At 39.2% G+C, this 23,476-nt stretch overlaps 1 pseudogene across 1 annotated transcript; it reads left to right on the forward strand.

Annotated features, from left to right (window-relative positions):
• The first annotated feature begins 259 nt into the window (after positions 1-259).
• LOC306660260 (monocarboxylate transporter 7-like) lies at positions 260-20,157 on the forward strand (annotated as a pseudogene). The gene is made up of 2 exons: positions 260-268; positions 18,867-20,157. The product of its transcript is annotated as a monocarboxylate transporter 7-like (transcript).
• The last annotated feature ends 3,319 nt before the right edge of the window (positions 20,158-23,476 follow it).

Here is a 23,476-nt window from a genome sequence, read left to right on the forward strand (position 1 = left end):
TCCAAATAATGGCCTCCGATAAACTTTGTTTTAACAATGCCTAGTCACAAAATTCTAGAAATTGGATGACAAAACCTAAATACAAAAGTCCTTTTCAACAGTCCAACTTTCAATTAGTGGTTGTCATGTCTTAAATATTTGATGTCCCTCTAAAGCTCATGTGTAAGAACATGCAAGAAGGATTAGAGGCAAAATGATTGGGTTAGGAGAGCTTTACCCCATGTTAGGGATTAACTGACTGTACACAGGTAAGGTGTGGATGGGGGAGGTGAGTCATTGGGTGCATGTCTTTGGGGGTCTGTAGTTTGCGAGCTGAGTTTAGTGTCTCTTTGCTGCTCCTAGCTGCTTCCCTCAGCCACACACCTTGCCATGATGTTCTGCCTCACCTTGTACCCTAAGAAATGGAGACAACTGTTTATGGACTGAAACCTCTGAAACTGTGAGCTCCCAAATAAACTTTTCCTCCTCTAATTGTTCTTGTCAGGATTTTTGGTCACAGAAGGAAAATAACACCTCAGTTATATAACCTAGGGGTTGGGGGGAAAAAGCACAGTGAGCCAAATTTTATCTGTCACCTGTTTTGTGCATAGACTATGATAGGAACACAGCCAAGTCATTGATTTACATAGCTGGACTATGTTGTTGTTTTCTAACAACAGTCCAGCTAAATAGCTGAGCTAGAGACCATATGACAATAAAGATTAAATATGTACTATTTTGCTTTGTATAGAAAAATTCTAACAACCTATAATATAACCTACAGTGGAGATCAATAACAGTATCTCAAGTCAACAGGAGAAAAATAAATTTCGTTTATCTTCACCTTCTAATCTACAGACCCCAGCCTAATTCTCTCTATATATGCAACTCATTTTCATCTGCTTCCTTTCTAAAATCTATCAGCTAATGATTGTCTACCCCTGCTTGATTATACATGCACCTCTTATATCTACTGTACTCCCATGTAAGTAAAATAGACTCAGGACTTCATAACCAATCTCCTAAGTAATTAAAGCAGTGTCCTTATTAATATTCCAACCTCTGGACTTTACCTCCTCTGACAGGAAATTGCCTGATAATGAAGTATCTTGATAAGACAGAAAGTTGTTTTATATTCTTATTAAAGAAGTTTCAATGATTTTGAGAGATGCAACATAAATATTTAATGTATTGAATTATTTACAAAAAGTGACAGAAGTTTAATATCTAATTTTTTATAAGTGAAGTCCTCCCTATTAAGGACACAGCTTTCCAAGATTCACTTTCCAGTGACATTGCCCCATTTTTCTCCCCGCTCCTCTGCACAATAAAGTAGTAACACTATCCCTGTTCTTGAGCTCCAAGCCCACACATTTCCCCAAGGACCCAGCAGCAAAGTGTTCACACAGGTTTCCCTCTTCCTGTTTGTTCCCTCACTGATCATCTAACACGCTCATCAGGCACCAGTGAACATCGCACACAACCCTGAGCAAAGAGAATAGAAGGCAGAAGACAAATATAACACCTGCCCTTGGAAAGCTTACAGCCTAATAGAAAAGGAGGGCATTAATAACACTCACATAGGTAAAAACTTTATTAGAATCAGAAACCATTGCAATAATGACAAAGGGAACTGTGGGATGGAGTGATAAGGAGATCTGTCCTATCTGGGGAGTAAGAGAAGTCATTTCCCCAAAGAAATGATGACACTTAAGAAATGAAGTATGTCTAGTGTCAGCAGGTGAATATGGTTCCTTAAGGAAATCTGTTCTGATTACTGCAATCTAAACCAACAGATCTTAACAGGTCTAAGAGCTGGGATATAATTATTAATGGTAGCACTATAGGGCCAGTAAGATGGACATTATAAAGTTATTTAACTGCATGAGACATGTGGTATGGGAATAAGTCTGCACATGGATTGACATAACATTGTTAACAAAACAAGAATTTAAGATGATTAAAGAAAATATATCCAAATTCTGCAATGAATTTGAGTAGGATAATGAGGTTTAGGGTGGCAATCATTCCTGAGTCAAGACTTGAAGGTAAGCAGCTTATGAAGTGGATTTGTGGGACATGAGTGTTACAGGCAGGAAGACCACCAAGGCAGGCGTATACCTGGCATACATGAGGTCTGTTATAGGGGCTGAGCAGAGTGACTAAAGTCAAGGAACTGAGGGAAAGATAGTATGAAATGAAGTTAGAGAGCAAAGGAGCAGGAGAGGGAAAAGTTGTCAAGGTTCAGCATTTTCTGAGCACTAAGCTAAACCATGTAAAGGTAGAAAAGACAATTACCATGGAAGGGGCAGGCCAGACCTGGATGCCTAATCCAGTGAAGGACATATTGTCAATATGGCAGATGCCACTCCCAGTGAGAATTTTCCTAGGATTTAAAAAATGGGTAGGGACTTCAAGTTAAAGCAATCCAGACTTTGTGATGAAGGCAAAGGCAGGATCACTGTAAAGCATGACTGAAGTAGACCAATGTTACTGATGCAGAGGTTTTCTAGAGCAAGGACAACATAGCCAAAAATGCACATTGGAATTGATGGCAGAGGGGTACAAATAGGGAATGAAAACTCATTTTTAATCAGTTAGTATGGGTGCATGCATAGGATATTATAAATATTTAGAGAAGTGATACATCCAAAGATCACTTGGATTACTACCTTAAAATAAGAAAGAATATGAGAATAGAAAAGAGTTGGTAAGAAAGTTTTAGAAAGTATTGAAGAATGTGGCTAATAAATGAAACAGCTACCACAGCTTTCAAAATGTAAAGGAGGGCTGGGGTTGTGGCTCAGTGGTAGAGCACATGCCTAGCAAGTATGCCTAGTGAGCATGCCATGAAGCACTAGGCTCAATTCTCAGCACCACATAAAAATAAATAAAGATATCATGTCCATTTACAACTAAAAATATTTTTAAATAAAATTGTAAAGGACCAAATAAAACAAAATGGGAGCTGTAACTGTTGTGCACAGATAGGACACCTGATGCCAAGGTCCATCTCCCTACCAATACATAATGGCCACCAGGATACTCCCTCCAATTAGCTCTCATTCCTTCCCCCCTCCCTTTTTTTCTCCAGTGTCCCAACAGGACAGAGAAGAAATGAACACAACTTATGATATCAAGTAGAAGTAGATTCTGACAACTCCTTCCAATGATGTGATCTTGAGAGTTAAATGTTTAACTTCTCTGAGTCTCAGTCTCTCCACCCTGAAAGGGTAAAAGACCTAAATTATACATTGTGAAGATTAGGAAGTCCCAGGGTTTAGCAGGCACTCACTACCCCTTTATTAAGTCTGCTCCTCTCTCTTCCAATTTTTGCTTCCAACAACTTCTCTGACCTTCTTGAAACCCTACTACAAGCAGGAATAATGAGAAATTTTGATTCATTGAAGTTGCAGGTTAAATTTCTTTACCAAGAACACATTTGCAAAATCAACTTTCTTAGTTGACAGAGGTCAGGTGGTGATCTGCCTTCTCTGCACTCAATTATCTTTCTGAGTAAAAAGAATGTGAACAAGTGAACAATCAGTGACAACTCAACTTAGAACTAACTGGCTTATAGAAGAGTCCTTTTCATATGTACACAACACACTTCTATAAATTTATATACTGTGTTATGTGCACATGCATAAACATACATAAACATATCATCAATTCTATTATAAAACTACTGTTTCCATGATGAAAGGAAAAACTGAAGTTTTCCTTCCTGTGCTACTAAAAATACTGCTAAAACCTCTCAATGAAAATATGAAATAACTGGCCAATTTTAAAGTTATTTAAAAAGTAAAGTTCTTAAATTTAAAGTTATTTTTATACAGATACTTTAAACTCAAGATGAAGTAATGGAAACTTGGGAAAGTAAAAACCGTTATTCACAAGAAGCATAAACTTGAAACAGGAAAACTAAAGACAAATACCCCTGATTCAAGAGCAAAACATCATTACCCTACTGGCTATTTCAATTCTCCTGAGTTAAATGAATCTCATGCTATAGGGGCAGATACCCAAACTATTCCACTGTGACCTGTGACACCATTGAAAAATATTAGATCTCTAACTGAAAAAGAAAAGAAAGAAAAGAGCCCTGCTTCAGGGTTAACTCACCTAAGGCAATATGACGATAGAAGAATAGAGTGACATGTGACTAAGAGTCAACAATTAAATTATATAAATGGCTTTTTTTGTGAAATTGGGTTGCACTGGGTCTGTTGATAAATGTGACTTCTCAGTGATGAATATTTGCAATTAAAATGCAATTTGTAATATTGTAGTTTAAATTATCCATTGAAATATGCAGTTATAACATATTTTGCAGGTTGTAATGAAATTACATATTCATAACCAAGTTCATTTGCTCATTAGGTTTGAGTCATATTTGGACCAGGAAAAAAGAGCCCCTCCCAAGATTCCTATCATCAGAACAGAAATATTATTCAGATATAAATGTGTTGTAAAATATCAAAGAGCAAGAATAACAATATGTATCTTAAAATATGATTAACCTTCAAAATAAAAAAAAAATCTGGTTCCTCAAAAATTAAAAGTAAAACTGCCATATGATCCGGCATTCCCCTCTGAGTGTATATCCAGATGAGTTGAAATCAGTATATGGAAGGGTCATCTGCATTCACATGCTTATTGAAGCCCTCTAAGAAATAGAAGCAAACTATATGCTCTATATGCTCATCAACTGGTGAATGAATAAAGTGTGCTGCATATACACAATGGAATGCCATTCAGGCCCAGAAAAGGATAAAATTCTGGCAATTGTGACAACTGGGACAGAACTGGGAAATGATAACATTAAGTGAAATAAGCTAGGCACAGGAGATATGCAACAAATGATCTCACTCTATCTGAAAAAGTTTGCCATAGGCTTTTAAAAGTACAATGTTCTCAGAAACTGGGGAAGAACAGGACAAGAAGGCAGGATGGGGGAGAGTTGTTGGTGCATATTAAGTTATAGTTAGGACATTAAGTGCTATTGTACAATAGGGTGACTGCAGATGATAATGTAAAATGTATTCAAAAAGCTAGGAGGATTTTGAATGTTTGCTTCATAAAGGTATCATAAATATTTAAGAAAACAGATGTTTCACATCATTATCATCTGTACTATTCCCAGTAAAACTTACTCCATTCAAAAATAGAAGGACCCATAGAATTAGAACAAACTGAGTCAAACTCATGTGATGAATGCTAGAGGCTCAAGGACTTTAGTACTAGTGTTTACTGGCATAAAACTATTCATATTATTAAAACAACACAGAATAGAAATAAAAGCTACTGTAATGAAGATGGAACTCAGGAGTGAGGTCATTAAATAAAACTAAACTCATTGTAAGCAAATACTATAGATTTCCTGGCAGTTTCAGGTAGAAAAACTATCTGGAATTCTAGCTTCAGAAAAAAGTTCAGGGACATGAAAACAAGTGCTTTGTATTCTCAGGTCCATTTTAAAACAATTGAGATCTGATCCTTTGGGAAAACTGCACTTACCTTTTTTTTTTTTAATAATAGAGTCCTACTAGACCTTTTCTTGATCATCCATTTCTGTCTGCACAAAGTATAATCTACTTTGCCTTTGTTTTAAATTATTGGATTCTAGTGCAGCTTTACTAGGCCATACATGAGTAATAAAAGGGGAAATCACTAGGTATATGTACAACTCATGCGATTTTTTGTAGATCCAGAGAAGGCATGTACACCATTTCTCATGCTTGAGCTGGGTTTGTATGTGTGCATGTAGTGGGTGGGGGCTGAGGGGGCAGGGTGCTCCCAGAGCTCAGACTTCTGGGAAGGTGCTTGACAGGGAGGAAATGCTGGCTGTGCCCTTGCCTGGGGCTCTTTCAGAGCCCTTCAGGGATGAGCCTGCAGAGTTGAAGAAAGCCTGATGAAGTGTGGAAAATAAAGCCCCACCATCCCCACCCCAACCCCCAAGGTATCCACCCAAGCCTGGCTCATCTTTGATAGTGAAGTCACAATTTTGGTTTGTATAAATAGGTATAAAAATAAACTTAGGGATTCAAGATGGCGGATTAGAGGGGTGGCTGCGTTTCGTGTTGCTCCAGGACTCAGGACTCAAGAAGAGGAGATATAGAGAGAGTTGGGACCAACTCAAAGCAGCCGGGTGAGTGCCTCACACTGGGCAGGCATCCCGGATGGGGCAGGAGTCCCGGACGGGGCGGTAGCCCCGAAAGCAGGGATCTTTGTGAAGTACAACTGCCGGCGAGCGCCCCTCCCCCCGCCGGAGCAGTGATCGCAGACAGCTGGGAGCATTGAAGAGGTGGCTGTTCACCACAGCGTTTGGACTCGGCGCAACCCACCCGGCTCTGGGAGGCTGCCCAAGGAATAGGTGCTTGGTGAGCTGTTTGGACTGAAAGCGACCACCCCTGAACACAGGGGGCTGCCCAGAGGAGAAGGAGAGAAGGAGAAATACGGGCTCTGCACGTCGCTTGGAATTGGAGCAGCTGCGCCAGGGCTCTGGGCGGCTGTCCGGAGGAGCAGCGTGGACTCAGGACACAAGAAGAGGAGATTTGAGAGACTTGGGACCAACTCAAAGCAGCCGGGTGAGTATTTCCCACTGGGCAGGCGTCCCGGAAGGGCGGTAGCCCCGAAAGCAGGGAACTTTCTGAAGTAGAGCTGCCGGCGAGACGCCCCTCCCCCCGCCAGAGCGTGATCGCAGACAACTGGGAGCATTGGAGAGGTGGCTGTTCACCACAGCGCTTGGACTTGGCGCAACCCACCCGGGCTCTGGGGAGGCTGCCCAAAGGAGAAGGGTGCTCGGTGAGCTGTTTGGACTGAAAGCGACCATTCCTGAACACAAGGGGGCTGCCCAGAGGAGAAGGAGAAATACGGGCTCCGCACGTCGCTTGGAATTGGAGCAGCTGCGCCAGGGCTCTGGGCGGCTATCCAGTGGAACAGCGTGGTGAGTGGTTTGGTCCCAGAAGGCATCCGCTCCTGAACACAGGGGGGTTGTCTGGAGAAGGAGAAGGAGCGCGGCGGGGTGCTTGGGCTCGAAGTGACTGCACCAGGGCTACGGGTGGCAGTCGGGACAAGAAGGTGCACAGTGAGTTCTTGGGACTCGTGACGCACCAGATCTCTGGGTGACTGCCTGGTGAGAAAGAGGTGTGTGGTGGGTCACTTTGGACTTAGAGCGACCGCACGGAACAACAGGTGGCTGCCGGAGGAAAAGGCGTGTGGCGGGTCACTGGGACTCAGAGCGATTGTAAGGGGCTCCAGGTGGCTGCTTAGAGGAGGGGCCGCATAGCAGGTTGAAAAGTGCAGAGCAGGGTCCTAGAAGGCTTCATGGTGGAAGAGCCCCACAGACAAACTGAGGGGCGGAGCGAAGGCTCCAGGACTGCAGGCAGCTTCTCTGAGGAGAGGCAGCCTAAGGAGATTCGTTTGCAAAGGGTGAGGCTTCCAGGCCCAGGAGGTAGGTCCGGGTCCCTGGGAACATTGAGAAGAAGCTGCCCAGCCCAGGCGGTTAGTTGTGAATTGACGGAACCTCTGGGAGGAAAACCGACCAGCGAGACCTCCCCACCGGTGACTCCTCCCTGTCGGGGTGAGGTTCTCCCAAAAGGACTGTAAAATCAGAGACAACAGGCCCAAACTGGTCTGGCATCAGCCCACATCCTACTTCCCTTTTGGATGACCATTCATCAGCAAGTGAAGGTTACCTCTGTCCACTAGCAGGGAATATACCCCACCAGAAGGCCACCACCCGTAGGGAGTCAGCTCCCTTGTGGAGCACTGCATTATCAACTTCCTCCCAGACTTCAGGCTACTGAAGACTAAGAGGGGATATAATAGAAATCTTCAGGGATATTATAAGACAATAGAGGAAATCTGCAATATCACAGCGATCAACTGATACCTGAACAATATGAGAAAACAAGGAAAGAAATGCTGCAAAAACAAATCTAGATGTTACATCAATGAAACCCAACGACAGCATGGCAGAAGAAATGACAGAAAGGGAGTTCAGAATGTACATAATTAAAATGCTCAGGGAAGCAAATGATGAGATGCAAGAGCAAATGCAGGCATTGAATGATCGCACCAATTGACAGTTAAAAGAGCAAATACAGGAAGCAAAAGATTACTTCAATAAAGAGTTAGAGATATTGAAAAAAAACCAAACAGAAATCCTTGAAATGAAGGAAATAATAAACCAAATTAAGAACTCCATAGAAAGCATAACCAATAGAATAGAACACCTGGAAGACAGAACATCAGACATTGAAGATAAAATATTTAACCTTGAAAGCAAAGTTGAACCAAACAGAGAAGATGGTAAGAAAACATGAACAGAATCTCCAAGAACCTATGGGATATCATGAAGAGGCCAATTTAAGAATTATTGGAATTGAGAAGGCTTAGAGAAACAGACCAAAGGAATGACAATCTATTCAATGAAATACTATCAGAAAATTTCCCAAATCTGAAGAATGAAATGGAAGATCAAGTACAAGAGGCTTATAGGACTCCAAATACACAAATTACAACAGACCCACACCAAGGCACATTATAATGAAAAAGCCCAACATACAAAATAAAGACAGAATTTTAAAGGCCGCAAGAGAGAGGAATCAAATTACAATTCAGGGGAAACCAATATGGATATCAGCAGATTTTCAATCCAGACCCTAAAAGCTAGAAGGGCCTGGAACAACATTTTTCAAGCCCTGAAAGAAAATGGATGCCAACCAAGAATCTTATACCCAGCAAAACTTACCTTCAAATTTGGATGATGAAATAAAATTCTTCTATGATAAACAAAGCTAAAAGAAGTTACAAAAAGAAAGCCAGCATTACAGAACATTCTCAGCAAATATTCCACGAGGAAGAGATGAAAAACAAGAAACAAATGAGCAATGGGAGGAACTATCCTAAAGGAATTGTCAAATAAAGGAAGAAACCAAGTCGTCTCAAAATAATAAAATGAACCAAATGACCGGGAATACTAATCATATCTCAATAATAACCCTGAATATTAATGGCCTGAACTCATCAATCAAAGACATAGACTGGCAGATTGGATCAAAAGAAAAGATCCAACAATATGTTGCCTGCAAGAGACTCACCCCTCGTAGAAAGAGATACCCATAGACTAAAGGTGAAAGGATGGGGGAAAACATACCATGCACATGGACTCAGCAAAAAAGCTGGGGTATCCATCCCTCATTTCAGATAATGTGGACTTCAAGTCAAACTAGTCAGAAGGGATAAAGAAGGACATTACATACTGCTTAAGGGAATCATAATCAGCAAGACATAACAATCATAAACATCTATGCCCCAAACAGTGGCTCATCCATGTATGTCAAACAATCCTTCTCAATTTCAGAAACCAAATAGACCATAACATAATAATACTAGGGTGATTTAACACGCCTCTCTCACCACTGGACAGATCTTCCAGACAAAAATTGAACAAAGAAACCATAGATCTCAATAACACAATCAATAATTTAGACTTAACGGACATTATACAATATACCATCCAACCAAGAGCGAATACACTTTCTTCTCAGCAGCACATGGATCCTTCTCTAAAATAGACCATATATTATGCCACAAAGCTATGTAAGCAAATGCAAGAAGATAGAGACACTACCATGTATTCTATCAGATCATAATGGATTGAAGTTAGAAATAATGAAAGAGTAAAACACAGAAGCTACTCCAACACCTGGAGATTAAACAATATGCTATTAAATGATGAATGGATAACAAAGATATTAGGAAGGAAATTAAAAAATTCCTAGAGGTAATGAGAACATAGAAATATCATATCAAATCTTTGGGACACTATGAAGCAGTACTTAGAGGAAAATTTATTTCATGGAGCGCATTCAATAAAGAAGTAAAAATCAACAAATAACAACCTAGCACTACAGCTCAAAGCCCTAGAAAAAGAAGAACAGACAACACCAAAAGGTAGTAGAAGAACAGGAAATAGTTAAACTCAGAGCTTGAAATCAATGAAATTGAAACAAAAGAAACTATACAAAAAATTGACAAAAATAGTTGGTTCTTTGAAAAAACTAAACAAATTGATAAACCCTTAGCCACACTAACAAAGAGAAGACGAGAGAAAAACCCAAATCACCAAATTCGAATGAACAGGAATATCACAACAGAACACGATTGAAATACAAAACATAATTAGAAGCTACTATGAAAATCTATATTGTAACCAAATAGAAAATTTTGAAGACATCAAACAGGTTTCTAGAGACATATGAATTGCCTCAAATGAACGAGGAGGACATACACAATTTAAATAGAACAATTTCAAGTAATGAAGTAGAAGAGGTCATCAAAAGCCTACCAACAAGAAAAGTCCAGGACCAGATGGGTTCTCAGCCGAGTTCTACAAAATCTTTAAGAAGAGCTCATTCCAATACTTCTCAAAGTATTCCATGAAATAGAAGAGGAGGGTAACCCTCCCAAACTTATTCTATGAAACCAATATTACCCTGATACCCAATCCAGACAGAGACAAATCGAGGAAAGAAAATTTCAGACCGATATCATTAATGAACATTGACGCAAAAATTCTCAACAAAATTTAGCAAATCACATACAAAATATATTAAAAAGATAGTGCAACCACGATCAAGTGGGTTTTATCCCAGGGATGCAAGTTTGGTTCAACATCCGGAAATCAATAAATGTCATTCACCATATCAATAGACTTAAAGTCAAGAATCACATGATTATTTCAATAGATGCAGAAAAAGCATTTGATAAAAATACAACACCCTTCATGCTCAAAATACTAGAAAAAATAGGGATAGTGGGAACATTCCTTAACATTGTAAAGGCCATCTATGCTAAGCCCATGGCTGAATACATTCTAAACGGTGAAAACTGAAAGCATTCCCCTAAAAACTGAACAAGACAGGGATGCCCTCTTTCACCACTTCTATTCAATATCGTTCTTGAGACTCTAGCCAGAGCAATTAGACAGACCAAGGAAATTAAAGGAATACGAATAGGAAAAGAAGAACTCAAACTATCCCTATTTGCGGATGATATGAATTATATACTTAGAGGAACCAGGAAATTCCACCAAGAAAACTGTTAGAACTCATAAGTGAATTCAGTAAGTGGCAGGTACAAGATCAATGCTCATAATCGAATGCATTTTATACATAAGTGATGAATCCTCAGAAAGAGAAAGTATGAAACTACCCCCCCGTTCACCATAGCATCGAAAAAAATAACATACTTGGGAATCAATCTCACAAAAGAGGTGAAAGACCTCTACAATGAGAACTACAGAACACTAAAGAAAGATATTAAAGAAAACCTTAGAAGATGGAAAGATCTCCCATGTTCTTGGATAGGCCGAATTAATATTGTCAAAATGGCCATACTACCTAAAGTGCTATACAGATTCAATGCAATCCCAATTAAAATCCCAATGACGTACCTTACAGAATAGAGCAAGCAATCATGAATTCATCTGGAAGAATAAGAAACCAGAATAGCTAAAGCAATCCTTCGCAGGAAAAATGAAGCAGGGGGTATTGCAATACCCGAACTTCACTTTATTACAAAGCATAGTAACAAAGACGGCATGGTGCTGTACCAAAATAGAAAGTAGATCAATGGTACAAATAGAGGACACAGACACAAACCCAAATAAATACACTTTCTAATACTAGACAAAGGCCGCCAAAAATATGCAATGGAGAAAAGATAGCCTCTTCAACAAATGGTGCTGGGAGAATTGGAAATCCATATGCAACAGAATGAAACTAAACCCGTATCTTTCACCCTGCACAAAACTCAACTCAAAATGGATTAAGGACCTTGGAATCAGACCAGAGACTCTGCAGATTATAGAAGAAAAAGTAGTTCCCGATCTTCACATGTCGGCCTAAGGACCAGACTTCCTTAACAGGACTCCCATAGCACAAGAAATAAAGCAAGAATCAATAACTGGGATAGATTCAAACTAAAAAGCTTTCTCTCAGCAAAGGAAACTATCAGTAATGTGAAGAAAGAGCCTACAGAGTGGGAGAATATCTTTGCCAATCATACTTCAGATAGAGCACTAATCTCCAGAATCTAGAAAGAACTCAAAAAAACCTCTACACCAAGAATACAAACAATCCAATCAACAAATGGGCTAAGGAAATGAACAGACACTTCACAGAAGAAGATGTACAAGCAATCAATAAACATATGAAAAAATGTTCAACATCTCTAGTAATAAGAGAAATGCAAATCAAAACCACCCTCAGATTCCATCTCACCCCAATTAGAATGGCGATTATCAAGAATACAAGCAACAACAGGTGTTGGCGAGGATGTGGGGGAGAAAGGTACACTTCATACATTGCTGGTGGGGAGGACGCAAATTAGTGCAGCCACTCTGGAAAGCAGTGTGGAGATTCCTTAGAAAACTTGGAATGGACCCTCCATTTGACCCAGCTATCCCACTCCTTGGCCTATACCCAAAGGACTTAAAATCAGCATACTACAGAGATGCAGCCACATCAATGTTCATAGCTGCTCAATTCACAATAGCCAGACTGTGGAACCAACCTAGATGCCCTTCAATTGATGAGTGGATAAAGAAACTCTGGTATATATACACAATGGAATATTACTCAGCCATAAAGAATGACAAAATTATGGCATTTGCAGGCAAATGGATGAAACTGGAGAATATCATGCTAAGTGAGATAAGCCAATCTCAAAAAGCCAAAGGACGAATGATATCGCTAATAAGTGGAGGATGACACATAAAGGGGGGGAGGGAAGGGTTAATGTTAGGGTTAGAGTTAGGTTAGGGAGGGGGCAAGTATGGAGGAAGAAAGTACTGTATAGAGGGTAAAGAGGGGTGGAGGGGTGTGGGGAAGGGAAAAAATAACAGAATGAAATCAAACAACATTACTCTATGTAAATTTATGAATACACAAATGGTATGCCTTTACGCCATGTACAGAGAAACAAACATGTACCCATTTGTTTACAATAAAAAAAAAAGAATTCAAAAAAATAAACTTAATAAATTATACAAAAAAAAACCCTACAAAGGGCCAAAGATTAATAGAATTATTATTTTTATTTACATGTGTAAAATCCAGAGAAGACAAACGCAAACCCCTACAGGTGGAAATGAGTTCTGCCTTATCAAAAACTTAAGCTCAGTTAACATTTCCTGCAAAACACAAAAAGACAGGTACTGCAAAAAATGATTGAGTCCTGTCTTCTGGTCAGAGTAGCTTTCTTTTTAGCTGACTTTACTTGAATATAACATTTTTCTAATATATAAAATGTATCTAATATTCCTTTGGTTCTTTCATTGAATTGTTTTGGGGACCAAATAGAAGAATAAAAAGGAAGTAATATTCAAATGCTATAAAAACAACAACAACAAGAAAATGCTATAATTAAAGTAGACTATTAGAGCAAGATAGGTGGGAGCTGGAGAGGTGGCACCTGCCCTATAGTCCCAGCTACAGGCATCAACTTGAGCCGAGGAGTTTTAAAGCTGGCATGGGCAAGTAGTAAGACCTTACCCACCCACCCTTCCCCCCCAAAAAAAAAGAAAGAAGAAAGAAAAAAGAATAAGCTGATTATCAAACTGCCTTAAAATATTATTCTAAGCTACATGATAAATAATGTATAGGTCCCATGAAATACCAAGAAAAAAATCATTTCAATGGGCATGAGTCAAGCCCAGACCCCTGAAATTCACCTCCCTTTTACCAGTGCACAAATCAGAAAGGTTGATGTTAGCACAAGAAGAGCAGGCAGGATGCAAACCTCACACGTCATCTCAGCTCTTTATTTGGGGGGATGAAATGGTGCCTGTGGACCTACTCTTCTGGTGAAAAATGAGCCACTGAACAAAGAAAGGGACTGGGTTTATACAGGTTATTTGAGGGTGACCTAGTGAACATATCAGTTTGCTTGGACACTCAGGTATGTGGGCCTTTTTTGGTCAAGGTTTGTGTGATGTTTTTGAAGAGGATTTACTTGGAGGAGATTAATGCCTGCTAGCGACTGTTTCTTTAAGGGTGATAAAACATTTCTTCTTTGCCTGCAATCATCATCTGGAAAATATTTGTCTTGGGAGATGCAAGCTGTCAATGCATTGCCTTCATTTTTACTTCCCTTTCCTTTCTCAGGCCTCATTATCTTGGGAATTTTTCATTCTCCATATCCATTAGTTGAAGTAATATTCCTAATCTTTCCTGCCAAAGACTCCAATGTCAGTCAGAGAAGTAAAAACCTTTCAGGATAGATTTTTAAATACATAAAATAAAATCCTTTAAACTTCAAAGAAAGTAAATTACATATGATGCAGCTTTGTTCAGGATTTTGCATGTCAGGCAGTGAAGGTTACGAGATGTACAGTGTGAAATTGTTGTAACCAGTTGCTCAGTGCAATGGGGTAGCATGGCCTACCCAGAACAGCTGTAACCATTATGACATTGTGATAAAGAAGCACTGAAAACAGACCAAGAAATACCAGGTTATCTTATCCTTACTTTTAAACACCACTTTGTGGTGTTTAAAATTTTCCAAAAAGTGTGATTTTTCAACTTTCCTAAAGGCATTATTATTAATTTTGAGTTGGCAGAGGGAACTTAACCAGTTACCATTATGTATTTGTAATAAGGGGCATGCTTATCAATAAAGTTATTGAATTGAAAAAAAAATTAAAAAGGAAGGAAAAGAAAAACACCAAAAATCAGCTTTCAAAAGAGTGGAGGCAGCCATGAAGATGTTCTGCTCAAATCTCCTTCAGGAAAAGACTTTCTGTTCCACAGGAAGGAGTGCACTAGCTGACAGACACTAAACCATTTGCACCCTTAGCCTCCTTTTTAGCTTTTAAGATCAGGCTAAGCTCTTCCTTGGCAGCCCCTAGCCAGTGACTGAGTACAGCATGGGTGATAGGAATGGTCTTTAGGGCCTGAGTTAATCTCCTTTAGTAGGCATTCTTTGTTCTAGTGTGCCCTCCTGGCTGAGTTAAATGAGACTGTCACATTTGCACTATGATCTAAGGATTGTCAATGCCCTATCCAGTTCTACTTTCCCACCTTTGACTTTTCAAATGCATTATCCACTCCCTATCCCACTTAAAAGCAAAACAATAGCAAGAGCTGGGGATGTAGCCCAATGGTACACTGATGCCTACCACTGCAAAGAAATACAACTCTTGCATTGCAACATCTCAGTCTCTTCTTCTGGGAGTGCCACACTGATAAAATATAATTTTCTAATAGAGCTAGCTGCAGATCTAATGATTGTAATAATTTTAAAGTAATGATGACTGTAAATGAGATTTTCATGAATCCAAAACCCTTCAAATGTGAATGAGACTCTACTGGTGGAACAGTCATAGGTACTACTATTTTGTTTTCTATATTTGTAATTTGAAATTGAAGGAAAATCTGAGTTTCAGTTAGAGGTTAGTCAAAGCTGTTATTGATATTAAGGATCACAGACATCTAAATTATACCCACAGAACTCAAATTAAGAACTCCCAGACCAAGGAATGTCTAAGTTTGAAAACCCCATTCTTTTAACAATCAGAGATTCACCTGGACGTTAGAGCCATGGTGACCAAAGGTCTCTAACCTCAACTTCCTACCTAGACATCATGAAATGCAAAAACTTGTGTTAGGCACACAGACTGGCAGAGTGAATAAGATCATATGCCCAAATATGATTTAACCTTGAGGGACAAAAAAGCACCCAGCTTACTGAAACTCATGAACACATAATCACCTCAAAAGCTAAGTTGTGTATCTTATAACCTTGCATTTCATAATTGTTATTATATTTTTAGTTGTAGGTAGACACACTACCTTTATTTTTATGTGTTGCTGAGAACCAAACCTAGGGCCTCATAAGTGCTAGATGAGCATGCTGCTGAGCCACAACCCCAGACCTGTTATTTTTACATTGAAAGTTTCTTTTTTCTGTTACAAAAAGAGTCACAATACTATTTAATATCCAATTTCTATATAGCATAAAATCCAGCTAGAAGTCCACTGCACCTAATTGAGAATCCCCTACTGTGTCCCACCCTCTTCCCATGTTTCAACTATGGGAACAATTTATATTGCTAACTCCAGGGGATTCTATGTGTTCCAAGACAAACTATGCGTGTATGGTGGGCATAGAACATTCAGAGACATAAACCTCCTTTATATTTTCAAGTGAATAATGTACAGCAATTTAAGTGGAAATCCAGAGTGAGATAATATGAGGCAGATCAGGCAAAGAAGAACTACCTGAAAGAGAGAAGCATACTCCAAGCAATCAAAGGCAACAAGAGATGCCCTTGTTAAATGATGAAGAAGGCAGAAGATCAAGGAAATGGAAGTGAAATCCTGAGAAAAAGGTGTGCAGTAACAAAGAATACAATACAATACAACCATACAATTTGTTAAGGCATGATAGCTACAGGCACACCAAGGTGAATTTTATGGAAGAGACAGCATTTCCCAATCCACCACTAGACAAGTGGTTCCACTCAAGTCCACCTCAATAATACCAATCCTTATTGAAACAAAAAAAAAAAAAAAAGGAAAGTGGGAGAAAAAGAAAGGGAAAGGCTATGTTTATTCACACACATGCCCAGGACACACACACACACACACACACACACACACACACACACACACACACAAATCTCCCCATTTTCAGCATCTGTGCAGTATCCAAGAAAAATGTCTTTATTCATGAACCAATACAATTTTGATTCCTATACATCATAAAATACTCTATAGAGCAAAGCAGGTAACCAAAGTGGTTATGGATCCCACACTTTTGAAAGTCTACTGTGGCTACAGACAACATAAACTTACTTTTTAAAAGCCTCTTAACACTATAGGGAATGCAGTGTACATGGTGTCAATGCAGACTTTTCCATGGTGGAACAAGATATCCTTGGCCCATATCATAAGTTAAGTATATCTTCAGTTTTTTAGAGATCAGCCAGACAAGGACCAAGTGATATATTTCCTTATTCTCCAATATTTCCAAATTACTATTCCTCAAATGTTCATTTCAGAAATCCTTAGCATGGGCAAGATGCTTAGCATTCACCTTGGCATCCTTCCTTTACTACAAGGCATTCCCCAGTTATTTCCCAGTTATATATTATGGTGTTCTTCTTATTGTAGGTTTGGTGAGGTGGCTTAGGACTTTATTTATAGACTTGTATGTACAAAAGTCATAAACTATGTTTTAAATACAAAATGACATCTTGAACACAGTAAATTCACTGGAATAATCTATGGCTTATCACGTGCTACCCCAGTACTCCCTCCACTAAACTATGATGTCAAAAATGTAAACTAGGGACTGGGTGTGGCTCAGTGGTAGAGCGCTTGCCTAGCATGTGTGAGGCACTGGGTTCGGTTCCCAGCACCACATATAAATAAATAAATAAAATAAAAGTCTTTAAAAAAAAATGTAAACTTGATTGGTTTTAAGGGATAATCCATTAACTGTTTCCATACATTAACTGTTCACTTAAGAAATTATTTATAAACCAGTTTGGTTGCCCTTCCTGCAAATATGAGGCACCTGTCATAAAATATGATTAATTCAAATAACTAACAATTGTGGAACCAGATTTTCATAATGAATTAACTTAAGACTATTCTCATACTTCCAGAAAGACTTTTAATCCCCATTAACAGTCTGTGGATAAAGAAGGTTATTAAAATTAATTTTAATTTAAAAATACAACACCAATAACCTGTTAGAATAAATCAATCCATATCCCAACAACCTGTAAAAATTAACCAACAGGTGCTTCTAATCTAGTAAAAAATACACAGGTCATTAGTACTATTTTGATGACACAAATGTTCAATATGTGAATATTGTGATTAATTTTCATGGAGACATTTAAACAATGTTATTTTATAAACTTGTTAAGCATCAGCAGAAGCCAAATATATAGCAGTCCCTTAGTTATGGCTTGTGTATTAGTTCTCCCCAAGAGCTTATGTATGAGTTAATTCAACAAACAGTAAAATGATTATTTTATGAGATTTAAGCCAATCAGTGCATTAATACCCTGATAGGAGTTAACTGAGTGGTGACATAGGCATGAGTGTTGGGGCTGAAGAAAGGTCACTGGGGGCATGTCTTTGGGGAATCTATTTTGTTCTGATTGAGAGGAATTCCCTCTCTCTGCTTCCTGGTGTGATGTCTTGACTTGCTTCCTCAATCACACCACTCCACCATTATGTGCAGCCATAGCTGGAGTCCGAAGGAGTAGAGCTGGCTGTCTATGGGCTGAGACTTTAGAAACTCTGAGCCCCCAAGTAAACTTTTCCTCCTTCTAATTGTTCTTGTAAGGTCATTTCATTACAGTAGAGAAAAAGCTGACTAAAACACTCTTCTAACATAAAAATCAGTATTTGATGTTCCACGTTTCACTCCATTCATGTGCTTCAACAGATAACTTGACTCTGTTTTACCAAAATTGTAAAAGCAACAGAAGTATAAGAAACATGGTTTCCTTGTTCACTCCCGTTCTCCCAGTGCCTACCACAGAGCCAAGGAACATACAATATACAGTTGCCAAGTGGAATATTGACAGCCATATGGAAAAATGAGAGAAGAAGAAATGAGAAAAAGAAAAAAGAGAAATATGGAAAAAATGCCTATATATGCCAAGCACAGTGGCAGATGCCCGCAATCTCAGCACCTTGGGAGGCTGAGGCAGGCGGAACACAAGCTTGAGTGCACTGTCATCAACTTAGCAAGACCCTGTGTAAAAAAAAAAAAGAGCTGGGGGTGTACCTCAGTAGTAAAGCAACTCTGGGTTTAATCCCCAGTAAAAAAATTAAAATTAAAAAAAAATCCAGATTGGGAGCCTTTTGGGGTTTATTCTCTTCCCTTCTGACTTGCTTTGTTCCAGAGCCAATGTGTACACTCAAGTGCCTGATGGAGGATGGGACTGGGCAGTAGCCCTTTCCTTTTTCTTCGTGGAAGTCTTTTCCTACCGCATTATCAAGACATTCCGTGTCTTCTTTAATGACTTAATGAACAGTTTTGATGAATCCAATAGCATGATCTCATGGATAGTATCAATATGTGTCTTTGTCTTAACATTTACAGCTCCTCTGTCCACCGCCCTGAGCAACGGGCTTTGGACACCGGCTAGTGGTGATGGTGGGAGGGCTGCTGGTCAGCACTGGGATGGTGGCAGCCTTCTTCTCCCAGAAGGTTTACCACATGTACATCACCATCAGGGTCATTGCGGGTCTGGGGTACTACTTTAGCTTTCTGCCCACTGTCACCATTCTGTCACAGTATTTTGACAAAAGGCGCTCAGTCGTCACTGCTGTTGCTTCTACAGGAGAATGTTTTGCCGTGTTTGCTTCTGCACCAGCGATCGCGGCTCTGAAGGAGCACATCTGCTGGAGATACAGCCTCCTATTCGTGGGCCTACTGCAGTTGAACATTGTCATCTGTGGGGCACGGCAGAGACCAATTATTGTCAGAGGGCCCATGTCACCGAAAACAGTCACCCATGAAAACCGGAAAGAAGTGCAATATATGCTTGAAAATGAGAAAACAAGAACATCAATAGACTCCATTGACTCAGGAGTAGAACTAACTACCTCACCAAAAAATGTGAGAAAGCCCATTTGGAAGATCTACATCGAGCTCATCTGCATCATCTTGTTGACCCTGTCTCTGTTTGCCTTTACCTTTGCCACTGAATTCTGGGGTCTCATGTCCTGTAGCATATTTTTTGGGTTTATGGTTGGAACAATAGGAAGGACCTGCATTCCGATGCCCGCTGAAGACGACGTGGTGGGGATTGAGAAGATCTCTTCTGCGGCTGGAGTCTATGTCTTCATTCAGAGCTTTGCAGGGCTGGCGGGACCACCCGTGGCAGGTCTGCTGGTGGGCCAAAGTAAGATCTACAGCAGGGCCTTCTACTCCTGTGCAGCAGGCATGGCCATGGCTGCAGTGTGCCTCGCCCTGGTGAGACCATGCAAAAGAAGCCTCTGCAAGCATCCTCATTCAGGTGAAGCACAGGCAGAGCCCCAATGAGGGAAGGCGCTACAGGACATTCCCGAAGACTTTCTGGAAATGGATCTTGGGAAAAATGAGCCAAGAGCTGCCGTGAAAATGGAGCCAGTGTAATGGGTTCTCCTAATAACAGCAGCCACCATGTTGGCTGGGAAGGGGGTGCCACAGGGGCCACAGGAAGGTAGAGGAGCTGACCACTCACTCCACTTTCAAAACTGCATTTTAAAGGGATCATGTATGCAAACAGCACTACCATGTTTTGTTTTCTCCTAAGTTTTCCTTTGTGCTTATTTTTTTTAAGCCAAAACAAAATAACCAAACTCTTTTCCATGTGTAAATCTGGCTCTATTCAGTAGCAATACAAACACGTAGAAGGACTCTTGTTCCCTTCCAGTATTAAAATAGTGACATGAATTGACCAGGTGGTTTTAAGAGCATTCATATGTGATAAAACCAGTATCTTATAAAATGACCCAGGTCATTCAAATGAAATTGCTTATCCTCACCCCCGCCCAGAAAAAAAATCTTGACTCATTTAAAAGATTTCTAATTTTCAGAAATAGAAGTAAATTTTTTTTAAGAAGTTGAAAAATACTGAGGTGTCCATTAACAAATTATGGCCTCCAGTTTTCCAAAAACTGCATGGAAATGAAGTGCAGTTTAAGACTAAACATATGATTAATAAGCAAAAAATTAAAAAATATATACATATATATAACTTGAATGTCATAAATGTGAAGATTACCACTTCTTTTTTTATTTTTATTTTATTTTTTTATTATTTATTTATTTTAATTAAAAATCATAAATTTACATAGGACAATATTGTTTGATTCATTCTGTTATTTTTTCCCTTCCCCCCCACCCCTCCCACCCCTCTTTTCCCTCCATACAGTCCTTCCTTCCTCCATTCTTACCACCTTCCTTATCCCTAACCCTAAACCTAACCCTAACCCTAACACTAACCCCTCCTACCTCCCCTTATATGTCCTCATCTGCTTATCAGCAAGATCATTTGTCCTTTAGTTTTTTGAGATTGGCTTATCTCACTTAGCATGATATCCTCCAATTTCATTCATTTGTCTGCAAATGCCATAATTTTATCATTCTTTATGGCTGAGTGATATTCCATTGTATATATATACCACAGTTTCTTTATCCATTCATCAATTGAAGGACATCTAGGTTGGTTCCACAATCTGGCTTTTGTGAATTGAGCAGCTATGAACATTGATGTGGCTGTATCTCTGTAGTATGCTGATTTTAAGTCCTTTGGGTATAGGCCAAGGAGTGGGATAGCTGGGTCAAATGGAGGGTCCATTCCAAGTTTTCTAAGGAATCTCCACACTGCTTTCCAGAGTGGCTGCACTAATTTGCAGCCCCACCAGCAATGTATGAGTGTACCTTTCTCCCCACATCCTCACCAACACCTGTTGTTGCTTCTATTCTTGATAATCGCCATTCTAATTGGGGTGAGATGGAATCTTAGGGTGGTTTTGATTTGCATTTCTCTTATTACTAGAGATGTTGAACATTTTTCCATATGTTTGTTGATTGCTTGTAGATCTTCTGTGAAGTGTCTATTCATTTCCTTAGCCTATTTGTCGGCTGGATTATTTGAATTCTTGGAGTAGAGTTTTTTGAGTTCTTTATAGATTCTGAAGATTAGTGCTCTATCTGAAGTATGATTGGCAAAGATATTCTTCCACTCTGTAGGCTCTTTCTTCCCATTGCTGATAGTTTCCTTTGCTGAGAGAAAACTTTTTAGTTTGAATCTATCCCAGTTATTGATTCTTGCTTTTATTTCTTATGCTATGGGAGTCCTGTTAAGGAAATCTGGTCCTAAGCTGACATGTTGAAGATCTGGAACTACTTTTTCTTCTATAAGATGCAGGGTCTCTGGTCTGATTCCGAGGTCCTTAATCCATTTTGAGTTGAGTTTCCTGCATGGTGAGAGATATGGGTTTAGTTTCATTCTGTTGCATATGGATTTCCAATTCTCCCAGCACCATTTGTTGAAGAGGCTATCTTTTCTCCATTGCATGTTTTTGGCGCCTTTGTCTAGTATGAGAAAATTGTATTTATTTGGGTTTGTGTCTGTGTCCTCTATTCTGTACCATTGATCTACCTTTCTATTTTGGTACCAATACCATGTTGTTTTTGTTACTATTGCTTTGTAGTACAGTTGAAGATCTGGTATTGCAATACCCCCTGCTTTGCTCTTCCTGCTAAGGATTGCTTTAGCTATTCTGGGTTCTTATTTTTCCAGATGAATTTCATAATTGCTTGCTCTATTTCTGTAAGGTACGTCATTGGGATTTTAATTGGAATTGCATTGAATCTGTATAGCACTTTAGGTAGTATGGCCATTTTGACAATATTAATTCTTCCTATCCAAGAACATGGAATATCTTTCCATCTTCTAAGGTGTTCTTTAATTTCTTTCTTTAGTGCTGTATAGTTCTCATTGTAGAGGCCTTTCACCTCTTTTGTGAGATTGATTCCCAAGTATTTTATTTTTTTCAAGGCTATTGTGAATGGGGTAGTTTTCCTAATTTCTCTTTCTGAAGATTCATCACTTATGTATAAAAATGCATTGGATTTATGGGCATTGATCTTGTAACCTGCTATTTTACTGAATTCACTTATGAGTTGTAAGAGTTTTCTGGTGGAATTTCCAGGTTCCTCTAAATATATAATCATGTCATCAGCGAACAGGAATAGTTTGAGTTCTTCTTTTCCAATTCGTATCCCTTTAATTTCTTTGGTTTGTCTAATTGCTCTGGCTAGAGTCTCAAGAATGATGTTGAATAGAAGTGGTGAAAGAGGGCATCCCTGCCTTGTTCCAGTTTTTAGGGGGAATGCTTTCAGTTTTTCACCATTTAGAATGATATTAGCCATGGGCTTAGCATAAATGGCCTTTACAATGTTAAGAAATGTTCCCACTATCCCTATTTTTTCTAGTGTTTTGAGCATGAAGGGGTGCTGTATTTTATCAAATGCTTTTTCTGCATCTATTGAAATAATCATGTGATTCTTGACTTTAAGTCTATTGATATGGTAAATGACATTTATTGATTTCCTGATGTTGAAGCAATCTTGCATCCCTGGGATGAAACCCACTTGATCATGGTGCACTATCTTTTTAATATGTTTTTGTATGTGATTTGCTAAAATTTTGTTGAGAATTTTTTTTTTATTGTAAACAATGGGATACATGTTGTTTCTCTGCTTGTATATGGCATAAAGGCATACCATTTGTGTAATCATAAATTTACATAGAGTAATGTTGTTTGATTCATTCTGTTATTTTTCCCTTGCCCCCACCCCTCCCACCCCTCTTTACCCTCTATACAGTACTTCCTTCCTCCATACTTGCCCCCCTCCCTAACCCTAACTCTAACCCTAACACTAACCCTTCCCTCCCCCCCAT

The sequence above is a fragment of the Sciurus vulgaris genome, assembly GCF_902686455.1.
Source record: "Sciurus vulgaris genome assembly, chromosome: 4".
Classification (NCBI taxonomy): Eukaryota; Metazoa; Chordata; class Mammalia; order Rodentia; family Sciuridae; genus Sciurus; species Sciurus vulgaris.